Source organism: Thamnophis elegans, chromosome 5 (assembly GCF_009769535.1).
Source record: "Thamnophis elegans isolate rThaEle1 chromosome 5, rThaEle1.pri, whole genome shotgun sequence".
NCBI classification, from domain to species: domain Eukaryota; kingdom Metazoa; phylum Chordata; class Lepidosauria; order Squamata; family Colubridae; genus Thamnophis; species Thamnophis elegans.
In genome coordinates, this window is record NC_045545.1 from 51,989,220 (window position 1) to 52,001,431 (window position 12,212).

The 12,212-nt window shown below is 37.5% G+C and overlaps 1 protein-coding gene across 1 annotated transcript in view; it reads left to right on the forward strand.

Annotated features, from left to right (window-relative positions):
• Positions 1 to 658: 658 nt before the first annotated feature.
• PRELP (proline and arginine rich end leucine rich repeat protein) overlaps positions 659 to 12,212 on the forward strand; it is a 30,823-nt gene continuing 19,269 nt past the window's right edge. The window contains 1 exon segment of the mRNA XM_032218959.1: positions 659 to 862. The gene's annotated coding sequence lies outside the window, so the exon portion shown is untranslated.

Below are 12,212 nucleotides of genomic sequence, written 5' to 3' on the forward strand. Positions count from 1 at the left end.
GAATTCAAGATCTTGAAAATAAACGAGTAATTTGGTGAGAAAATTTCATTTATTCCAGTTTAGAGAGCTTTAAAGAAAAGCAATACATACATTGCATTATGCTTTCTGTCTCTTTTATCAAGAAGTATTGGCAGCCACTATACTTAGACTGTAGGGTACACATATTTATTCTTAAACTGCCAAAAAAAAATGGGGGGGAAGTCATGGGTGGCTTTAAATGACTGAGTTGGCACTATCATCATAGCATAAAAGAAGAACAGGGTAATAAAGCAATTGCATTTAGAAAAATAAGAACCTTGCTACCTGCTACCATTCATGTCCAAATCCACAAATCCTGCCAAGTAAGTTGGGTTCATATGTCCTTCAGTCTATTTTATACCATATATTGTTTTACTGTAAAGTCAGGAGAGGTTACCCTGCTAATAAGAAATGTAAAGTGCAAAGTAAATATATAAGTGTGGGTATGTATGTACAGATGTGCATGGGCACATATGCTTTGCTTAATGTTAGTGGGGAGCCCTCTTGCCTGAGCAGAAGGAACCGTTTTTTTCCATATGATTCTCTCCACAGGCAAGCAGGAGGACACACATGTAGTTTAAACGCTGAGGAGTTTGGCTGCCAAAGAAAGACGTTATTGTTATGATTTTCTCCTCCTTCCCTCGCTCCCACCCGCCCTCCCTAAGAGAATCTCCGAGGAACAAAACGAGAGAAAACACACACAGCTTGGAAGAGGCTCACATTTGTATCAGGACCGGATCAGAGTGAGGAGGAGGAAGGAGGAGGAGGAGGAAAAAAGTGGGGGGGGGAGGAAGAGCCTGGAAATTAAAACACGCAAAGGCAGCAGGAGGGCAGGTGTCAACAGGTAAGCCTGGACCAAGTGTCTTCTTTGGGAATAACCTCATCTTAGCAAGCACTCTTTCTTTCACCACCAGTCAAATGGGATGCTTCTCTCTCTACTTTGCAGGATTTCATGTCTGATTCTTTGAAAGGCTGATTTTCTGACTCATAAAACTTCTGACAACCAAAAAGACTTGCATGTGAAGTTTGTGATTAAAAAGCTGAAACTGTATCCATGGGATTTAAGGATTCCCCCCTCCCCTTGTTTTGTTTTTGTGTGTATGTGAGTCTTATGCTTATGAACCCCACACAAAAACAAGATTTATTTGCTTGATACTGATTCATAATAATAACTTCAATAGATGGGAGAAGGAGAGCTAGACTTCACGTCTATAAGTTTTACATTCTTAAGAAAGAAATGTCTAAGTGGTACTGATTAATTCTATTTGCATGACATTTAAAGTTGTTGTATCAATGCTATATATCTTGTTTGAAAGAAGAAAGAGTTTCAGAGTTCCTTTGAATAGCCAGTGATGAAGTTTTGTTTCTCTATAAAACAATGATATTTGGAAAAAAATCTTGTGATGTTTGCTTTCTCTCCAAGCAAAAGAATACCCAGGCTTTTCATTTCTTAAACTTTGTAGTTTCCTTTGTAACAAGAAACTGAAGTTCAGAAGGGAGGAACTAAACAAACATTTAAAATACTTATAAACTAGGATCTTAGTTTCCAATACCCCCAATTTTTTCTAAACCTAAAGGTGATTTTAAAGGATTTAAGTAACTGCAATCTGTACTTTACCTGTAAGTTCTCTTAATTTAGAATTATTTACTCCTGAGTTAGTATGTGCAGAACTGTTCTGCAGAGCTGTCTAGCAATACGTATTAATGTATTTCCTTGGAAGCAAGTCCTACTGTTTGTTGTATTTGTTGTCCTTAAATAAATAAAAACTAATTGGCCCCCAATGTAAGTTTGAGCACATTAGATTTTCCTATAGCACAGTCCTAGATATGTCTAATAGACATACACTCCATTCAATAAATGCCATTTTTTCCAGTGACAGATTAATCTTTATTTCTTTATTAAATTTATATGCCTCTCATCTCACTGTTAACATAACTGTGCAGGTTTATTGAATGATTGAATTTTAAGTATACTGTATATGCTGAATTTGTGCTTCTTTAGGGACATGCCTCTCCAAAGGACATTACTGATTTAGCATTTCTTTGGACCAAATGATCTCTCATTACTTGTTCCTGTAATGATTGGAGGGTTGGGAAAGATGACATTCTCCAGGATTACTCCACAAGTCCTCAGATTTGCTCAGACCCTGGACATTACTTTTACTGGATCTTTGTCCATTGCAGTGGAAGACAGTTGCGTCAAACTACATGCATGAGATATATCTTGTAATCATTCAATTTGTGAGGGACAGCAGGTCTATTCTTGATAGATTGAGGTCAAGTGCTTTCCAAAAGAAGAACTGTTTTCCTGTAACATATGTACTTTGTGTCTTGCTTTTACAAGTGGAATTGAATCTGACTCATGTGATTTTGTGAGAAATTAAGAAATGTTGCTGAAGGGAAGGGCGGACACATTTCCCTTACAAGTAAAAAAAAAACGGGGGAAGGCAAGATAGATAAATGAGACTGAAATATGAGAAGGATATAAACAATTATGTGAACTCATGTAGGCATTCACCTCCTGGGGAAGTAGCTGGACTGAATTATAGACTGCACAAACAAAGTTGAAAAAGTACACAAATTAAACTGATCATGCTTGATCATGCTTACTATATCCTCTTGTAAGCCAGAAAAACTGTAACTAAGTTCCAAAGAGATCACTAGTACTAAAGTCAGTCATGAGAATAAGATAAATAGCTACATTATCAAAAGTGGCCATGATAGATAATTGGTTAATGGAGTGGGCTGCAGGTTTCTAATCCATCTTAACCTGGTCATACAAGTTGTCATAGTTACTGCAAGGCAGAAATTCTGTTGAATTCCTTTATAAGGCTCTTGGCAAATCACTAAATATCATGTACATGAACTGAGGTGCGGGCTTCAAAAATTGCAGCAACAGGTTTGCTGCCCTGTTGCTGGGTAGGCATGGTCATGGTGGGTGTGCCTAGTCAGCCTCCTGTACCACGGGGGGGGGCATTTTTCCCCCTCCCCAGACTCCGGAGGGTTTCCTTGACTCTCCAGGAGGGCAAAAACTGCTTCCCCCGGGCTCTGGAGGTCCTCTGGAGGCTGGAAACAGGCACATTTCCAGACTAAATCTCCGATAGGCCTGTTTTCCCCCCTCCCTGAGCCCTGTGTGGGCCCGTTGTGGACCCTGCACTTACCTGGCATGATGAATGGACCACGTGGAGACTCCTGGGAGGGAAAGGGCAGGGCAGGGCGGGGCGGGGTGGGGTGGGAGGGGTGGGGTAGGTATGGCCAGTCAGGGCTAGCATTTGGGAATTCCCTGAACTGGGCAGAATCCTAGCTAGAAGATTGCCCAAATCCATGTGAACCCCCAGCAGCTCATCCCTGCATGAACTGCTTCAGTTTAGATCAATACAGGAGACTTATATATTTTGGAAGATATGTGCTATTTATGATGTGTTAATCAGCTTTCCTTTAGGAGGTCGATAGCCTTGGTCAGCAGTGTTCAGGTCTGAAATACACAAGTATAAATGTCAGTTTTCAGAGGTACAAATGGAGATGGTTCATGGCTGTTGAAAGTTGTAAATTGGACTGTGGTTCCTGAACTTTGAGATGTGTTTTAAGTGGAGGCGGGGAGGTCGTTTTTTCAGGATTCTTAGCCTCCCAGTTATGCATTTTATATTTGCAGCTCCAAAGAGCAGGAAATTCCATTGGAAAATTATGTTCTCAAGGGAAATAGCTAGAAGACTGGGCAGTGCCGATTCTCCTTTATAATAGGAAACTGGATGGGGAAGAGACAACTTACAACTCTTACAACTTTTCATCCTGTTTTTGTGTCCTCTGGCCAAGAACTGTAAATGAGCCCTGTAAAGGCATAATCATGCTATTGTTTCTGAAATCTGGATTTAGGCATCTGGGAAGCATAAAATTAGCTATAAAGGGGCAAGTATTAACCAAGAGGAGCATTGCAGTATTGCAGAAATTAATAGACAGGTTGGTCCCAAAGGCTTTCTGAGCAGGACACAGCCTATCTGTGCAGAAAGCTTTCCCTGAACAACAATGGATTTTGCAGTTGAGGCTTCTTTCTTAACCTAGCCCACACTTAGTTTGGACTGGTTAATAGTATAATTGCACTGACCCAAGGCAAGCACTTTCCTGCTTGGCTTCTTAAACTTTTTGAACTATGGAGAGAGGTGGTCTTTTAGCATTGTCTCTTTTTCTGCATTTAAAAACAGAACTGAACATCTGCTGAGAGCCATCCATGTGGCTCTCAGTCACGGGTGAAATCCAGCAGGTTCTGGAGAACCGGTAGCGGAAATTTTGAGTAGTTTGGAAAACCAGCAAATGCCACCTCTGGCTGGCCCCAGTGTGGAGTGGGAATGGAGATTTTGCAATATCCTTCCCCCAGGAGTGGGGAGGTAATGGGGATTTTGCAGTATCCTTCCCCTGCCACGCCCACCAAGGCACTCCCACAGAACCAGTAGTAAAAATAATTGAATTTCACTACCCTCAGTGCTGTGATATCATGGTGGCACGAAATGGGAAGTACAGGGGACAATCCATAAATTCACTAGCTAAACTCTGCAGTGGATGTTTTTCTTCAAATAGAAATGGATTTCTAATATTGACTACCCCATGTGGATTGAAAGCCTTACTTTGGCTTTTTTGAATGTTTGGTTCCTATTTAGCCTGTTCTTTTGATGTTTTAACTCTAAATTATTTTGTTTTAACAGCAAAAGAAAGATTATGACTCATATAAACACTGGCAAGCAGAGGAAGTATGAAAACAAATAGTCAAGGCTTAAACATTTGGGTGGAATCCAGAATATTACCGATAGAGGAAGCAAAATTATCAGTTTTTTATTACTACGAGCTCTGGCCCAATGTGGAGAACTAACCGATTTGTCCAAGGTTACTGGCCATGAAATGTATTTCATCAGCATTTGGAAAACCAGGGATTGCCCTAGCCAGCAATCTTATTGCTAAAGGCCAATGAGAGTCTTCTTCTCCAATCATACGTACAATTGGATCTTTGGTTGCAAATCAGGTAGTGGACAGATGCTGAAGCCAAAAGAGACAGATGCTCATTTGTATAGCACATTTTTGCATGCAAAAATCCTATGTTTAATGTCTGGCATTTATGAGGAGGATTGGTAAATGCTCCAAATTCATATCCAAACTCAGAGTTGTGGCCAATCAGAGCAAACAATATTGAGGATGGTAAAGAGAGTGATGTTCAATCAGAGAATAATTTGGATTTATGAGCTAGCTAGCATCATTTACAGTATAAGAGTTCATGAAAGAAATCCTTAGGAATTTTCTTCCACACTTTTCTGAGAATGAAGTGGTTGGCTTTTATATGAATTTCCTGTATAATTAGACCAGCATGTTTATAGACATGGGTCTGATGCTACATGTTGTTGGTTTTAAATCTTTATTTTTAGGCAAAATTGTCAGAGTATTACCTTATTTATTTCTTAAATCTGTGAGGTAGCCTATGTCAAAGATATAGAGAATAAAAAGGTCTTCATCCATATTCTATCCAGTGATTTAGTACTAGTTAGTTAAAGCATATTATATGGAAGTCTATGAAGATTCTCAGTCATCCAGGTCATGGTTGTCCCAAAGGTGTTTTTTCAAAAGGCAACTGGACTTCGTTTTTCCTTGAAGATGATTTGCTTCTCATCCAAGAAGATTCTTCAGTTCTAAACTTTCCCAAAGTCCCAAAGTTCAGAACTGAAGAATCTTTTTGGTTCTCCCAATTTCCATGAGAAAATTGAGTTTAGAAGCAAGGTAGTAGTTTACAAGAGGAACATTATATTTGGAAAACACTATAGAATTGTTCTATGAGGGAGATGAATAGTTTCTAGATGGGGTATAAAATAAATAAATACATTTCTTTGAACCAATACTTGTGCCACCCATCCCCAATGTTCCTTCCCAGGTTATTGTTTGGAGATTAAAATGAATGTTGCCCATGAATACCACCTTGGATCCCAATAATAAAGAGAGGATGTACATAGAAAAAAAAACAGTAAATAATCTGAATCTAAAAAGGTCTATCTATTTAGTTGGCATTGCTACAGTGCAAGGTGAATGAAGATACTATCTTTTATTCTTTGTCAGAAGATTATGATATGGCTATCACAAGATTAAAAGAACATTGAAATAAAAAGGAATATTCTGACACATTTGGTTGACAATTCTCATTTCCATTAGCTTTTTAGATGGATATTAGAAGTTAGTAAGGAAGGGGTGATATGAACTGTATGCACTCCAGAAAAAAATCATGCTAGGAAAGATTCTCAATTTGTATGACTTGCTTCTGCTCTGGATGGATTTGCCTACACAAACTCAGCATAGACATTTTGCTTGGCAAATTGATGGGATTATTTTAAGGAATGTCATAAATGTTTAATCTTCCTGGGGGAAGGTTTATTTCCTAATGTATTTGGCCAGACCAAGTGGCTTTTAGCTGATTTGTTCTATTTTATTAAAGAAAATAATTTGGGTAAATATATAATTTATAAAAATGCTAGCTTTGGTTTTGGTGAAACAGCTGAACTATAGCAGATATATTATTTGTTAATTCTCTAAAATACAGGAGGAACATTTTTTTTTATGAAGCTGGCATCACTGCAAAAAGAACTTACCCTTTTAAGGATAGCCTTATATAGCAGAAGGAATTACTGGCATGATCCAAGACATTTCAGGATTTCTATGTAAGAACAAGCACTTTGAATTTGATCTGGAAAGCCATGGGAAGCCAAAGCAATTTAGCTAGAATTTAAAGACATCCCCACATACAAAATGCTAAAATAATCTAACTACTTTAAATTTTACACTAAATAATATATTTATACTCAGAATATGAATCCTTCATTACTTGTAGTTTACATTAGCAATAAAGTGTCCTGGCAAATTTGGGTTCTATCTACTTTGATTACATAACCCTAATCTCTATCTCATAATTTAAACAGTCTTGTGCAATACTTTATTCGTTACAAAATGATCATTTTTTCCCCTCATATCCAATACGGAACAACAGTATATAAAGTTCCTTTCATTCCTCCCCTTCTCAAAGAAATGTAGTTGTATGACCTTAATTGGCTATTGATAGATTTCCGAGTGAGAAATAGAAAACATTGGTTACTTATCAGCCAATTGGAAGCCTCAAAATATTTGCCCCTCCTTACTTGTTGCCGTGAAGCTAATACATTCCAAAAGCAAGCCAAGATATCAAGGACACTATAAATATTCTAGCAAAAGCTCTATTGATACACAAGTGGCTGGTTATGTTAAGCATGAGGAAATGATTTTATGGACTCATTTTGTTCATGAGAAACTGAAGAGTAGAATTTGCCAAATCATCATAGCTGGACCCTCCTAACATCAGGATGTCTCAAGCAATAACAATAAAATGTGCACTTGTTATTTGTAACTAAGGCTCATACCATATAAACAACAAATAGCATGGTTACTGTTGGAAATGAAAAGGAGTCATTCCCTGTGGTGAGCTGTTTGTGTGCAATGGCTTTCCATGTGCATATTCATTGCCACACAGTTTGTTCTTCAGAAGTGCCAACAGGATAATTTCCTGATGGAGAAAATGGCAGCTACCCAGTGAGATGAGTGTCTGAATTCGCAGAATAGTTACCCTCTTCATTCTGTTTCCACTAATCTCCACAATTATTAGTCAAGTGCTGGGAGGAAGAGCCAAACATGCCATTAAGCAAAGGGCTGGGAAGTTGTGTAAAGACCCTCTACATTATTCTCCTCCTTTCCTGCATGCCCATTCTTTTGAGCTAGCACAGTCCTTCCTTGATACTGGCTTGGTGTTGCTGGAGGCTTCACTTAATCACCTTTTCCCGAATTATAGACCAGTTTTTGGAAAAGGACCATAACTAAATGAACAGTCAAAGAAAAATCTGTTGACCTGTTTAGGTCAACAAGTATTATGTGGGATTGAGCAAAGAGCATGCCTTCCCTTTTTCTTTGATTTACATTGGTGTCATATGCCTACAGCCCCACAGGCTAAGTGCTGGAAATCAGAACTATACATGTCTGCATCACATAAATTAGACTGCTGATGTCAACTGTGGTTGAAGATGTATTTTCTATCCTTGTGTTCATATAGGTTTCAGCTGCTGCTCCAGTCAACTTCCACAAGGAAAACATGGATGTCTGTGTGTCATTAAGCAAAGAAAAAAGTGCTTCCAAGCCTTACAAGTAGACTTTTATAACAACAAAGTGAGGAACGCAGCTGGTGGCTGTCCCTGCCTCTTCATAAATAAGGGTGAAGGCAGCTGAAAAGTAAAAAGCCACCACATTCTATAAGGACTTGGTGCTAGTCTTACTTTGTCCCATTATTTCATTTTCGCTTTTAATTTACCTTCTTGTTGGAATAAACAGTGACCTTTGGGTACATTAGGAAGCTAACTTAAGTGTCTCATTAAACAGGAAGGAATAGATAATCTCTTCTTTTACTTTTTCTGAATGTGTTCTCTGATGATAGTGAGGATTCAAAATGACCTAATGTCTATTAGCCTGTAATCTAGCTATCAGTAGTGTCTATTTCCCTCTTGATCAAGGAAAAATGCATTTCCTTAGTTTGGAGTCATCTCTATCTTCATTTCCTCAATAATGATAGATTGTGTCAACTTCTAGAGCATCTCTGTACTGAAGTGAAAACATCTCTTTGTACATATGTATTGGTTACTAGGAGTACCAGTCTCCCCACTAGACTACTACTACTAGATCACCTACTAGATTGCTTACATATTGTGTAAGCCTAACCCGGTCTATGATAAAAGAAGAGGGGGCGGGGAAACGTAAAGAAAGGAAAAAAATTAAAAACTTCCCAGAACTTTGCCAGTTGTCATACCTGCCCTATTTCTACCTGAAAATCCACTTATCTTGGCTAATGCAGAGATTGGATGTCATCATAGGAGTAGCTTTTCCGAAGAATGTAAGTGCTTGCCAAAAAACGCTCATAAAACAAAGAAAAATAGGAGAGGGGCAGGGGAGGGGAAGCAAAAGTTGGTTCTTCCATTGTCCATTAACTTGTTACCTGGTGACATACGGGAATTTAAAAAATCTATACTAAAGTAAATAAAAACATACAAAATCAGTCAATTATTTTCTTGTTATTGCATTTTAAAACTAAGTAAAACAATAAATGTAGAATTCATCTTACTAAAATCATTTAAGGATCACTTGGAATAAGAGGAATTAGTTGAATATATGCTTTAAATATGACTGTGATAAGTCAGACATTTAAAACCTTAAAAATACAGATTTTAATAAAGGAAGTATCCAGCAAAGATCTGTTAGCATATGTTTAATTTGTTTGGATTACTTGTTTATATCCCATTGATTTAGACCAGTTTCACCAATATGATTTCTCCATGCTGAGTGAGAATTCTAGGGAGATGCAATCTCAACAGACCATGAAAATTTACTTGTACATTGCTCAGAAACTCTCTATGAGGGAAATTGATGGTTCCTAAATCTGATTAACTGATAAATAAATCAACAAAATACCAAAAGTTGACCTACACCCCAGATGGCCAACACTTGTCTAAATATAGGGATCAATTTTCCAGGACATAATCAAGAGGCTACAATTTCTCCCAAGCCAATGCAGGACTGTACATGAGATTAATTTTAACAATGATATCACAGGAAGTTGTACTGGCAGGTTTGACTGTTTTTCCATTTTGGCATTTTTTAAAAAAGGAATGGAAATTGGCAAGTTCTGGGAAGCAGCCTATTCCAATTTCCATGCTTAAAAACCCAAGCACCATAACATCACACAATTTCATGGTACTGTTGTGGTTTCAGACAGTCTCTTAAATATTAAATTTCAAAAGGTTGACTTTTTTTTGTATTTCCTTCTTATTTGGGGGGTGGGGGGGGAAATGACCATTTGGGAGCATAATTACAAGAAGATATGCAAGTTGAGGTTTGCCCATTCCTGCAACAGGGGTTGGCATTTTGTGCACAAACTAACACATTAGCTGCATAATTGAAATGCAATAATGATCTCACATCATAATTATGAAGCAAATATATATAACTGTGCCATTGCTTACAAATGTATCATCTTACAAAAACATACTGAAATCTAGGATGTCTTGTTTTTTATAGAACTCTGTTGCTCTGAAGATGGAACCAAATCTAATGTTTTACATTCAAAAGATGTTCATTACAATTAAGTAAATGGTTCAAAAGAAGGATGCAACTCAAGAGACAGCAGTTGGTCATTTGTAACTCAAGCACTAGGAGCTAAATATAACTGTGACCTTTTCTGGATTCTACTTTAGTATGTATACCTTGTGTTTATGTGCAATCTTCTCACTCTTAATTTTCCTTTTCACCCTTTATAATTTGCAGTTCAACTCACAATATATTATTTAAACTAGTAGACAAATGTGTATTATAATATTGAAAGCCAACTGCATAAATATAGAAGCAATGACATAATCACAGTTTTCATCATCATAAGCGAAACTAAACAAATTCAAAATAGATTAGCAGCTCTCCTATAACTATTGCTTCTATGGGAAAACTCTAAATGAAAATATTTACATTTTACATGCAGTTGTTTGTTCATAACATAGTCAGTTACATTTTGCCTCAAAGATGACATGCATTAAAATAAGAACTGCAAACTTTCATTTGCTTACATATATGTACACGTGTGCATATTTACAATGACAATCGGTTGTATTACAGTCCAGTCCAGACGTAGAGAGAAGATTCTGACTTGGTGATTTGTATGCTTCAAGAATGAAACATGAGTGGCAATTTCAAAGCCTTTGATTTGAAAAGTTTTCAAAATAGAGGACTGTCCTCTGGCTACCCTTCAGTTAAAAGTCTCCTGGGTAACATAAACATTTGGACCTATTATTTATTCACCCTAAGGGTGAGCTACAGTTCAAAGAATATAAGAAGAACAAGGCTAGCTCAGCCCATGTGTCCAGGTAGTCCAGATGTCAAGCATCAGGGAAATCAGGAGATCCAGACAGTTCAATTGTATATAAAGATTTATTGTAAGCTTAAGCTCTGTACAAGAATGTGAACCACTAACTGTTGAAGAAATTTGGAGGTAGATAAGAAATTGATTGTGGGCTGTACTTAGATATTTTGTGGGTGTGAAGGGATTATGTGTTTGACGCCTCCCTTGGACTCAGCCTAGCCATCTCCTACACCAGCATTTTGGATGGGACATGGCTACCCAGATGCATTTGGAAAGCTCAGGTGCACATGCAGAAAGAATGAAACTATTTTAAACTGTTATGCTCTAACATCTGGTATTCAAGACACAGGATGCAGCCATCAACCCTATTAGCTATTGATAGCCCAGTCCTATATAAATTAGTGTCCATCATCAAATCACTGCTGAGCCTGAATGTATTCTCTGGTAAAGTAATGGAGTTTTGATACTTTTCATGTATGCGAAAAACTGCAGAGAAGGGAGCCAGAATGAAAAACTCTTAGATTTTGCTGGGGAAAAATTCAATACATAAAAATAATAATGTTTTTAAAGCGTTTTGATATTTTCACACATTTTTCCGCTGCTTGCCACAGTTCAAATATTTTATTAGGGTGCAATCTGAGACAGAGCACAGAAAGGTTTTATGGTATAACTAGTAAGTCTTCACACACAACTATTTTTGTGCTAAGATTAGTGTCTACTTCCAAATCTTCCTATTGGAAACAACAGGAATCAAAATTCTGGGGTTAAAGTGAGATAGATGTCAGCAAACTTAGAAAGGAGAGAGACAAGAGATACAGAATCTCATCATGGAAGAAGTCAGTCAGTTACTTAAGAGTCCCAGGAATGTATTGCATCAGCTTAGTCAAAATGTCTTAAAAGGAGCCAAGCTTTCTGTTAATGCAATATGACCGCAGTCCCATGGTGCTTTATTTCTCCCTTCTGCATATCCTCATTTCTTCTTAGACAAACAATTTTGAAATTTGTGGGTGTTAATTTAGACTAACAACTGGAATGGGAAATAGATTGTTGTTTTAATGCTGCAACAACCAAACAGGGAGCTCCCATTCCATTGTATGAGAAAAAAGTGGACTTTTAGAAAAATACCTACAATCATGGGGAAATCCTAGCATGGCCATATTTACTGACCACAAGCAAAGGCATGGCCCCAGGATCAATACATTCAGTCTTGTTGATTTCCTTTTATTTTTTTCAAATAACTTTATTAAGA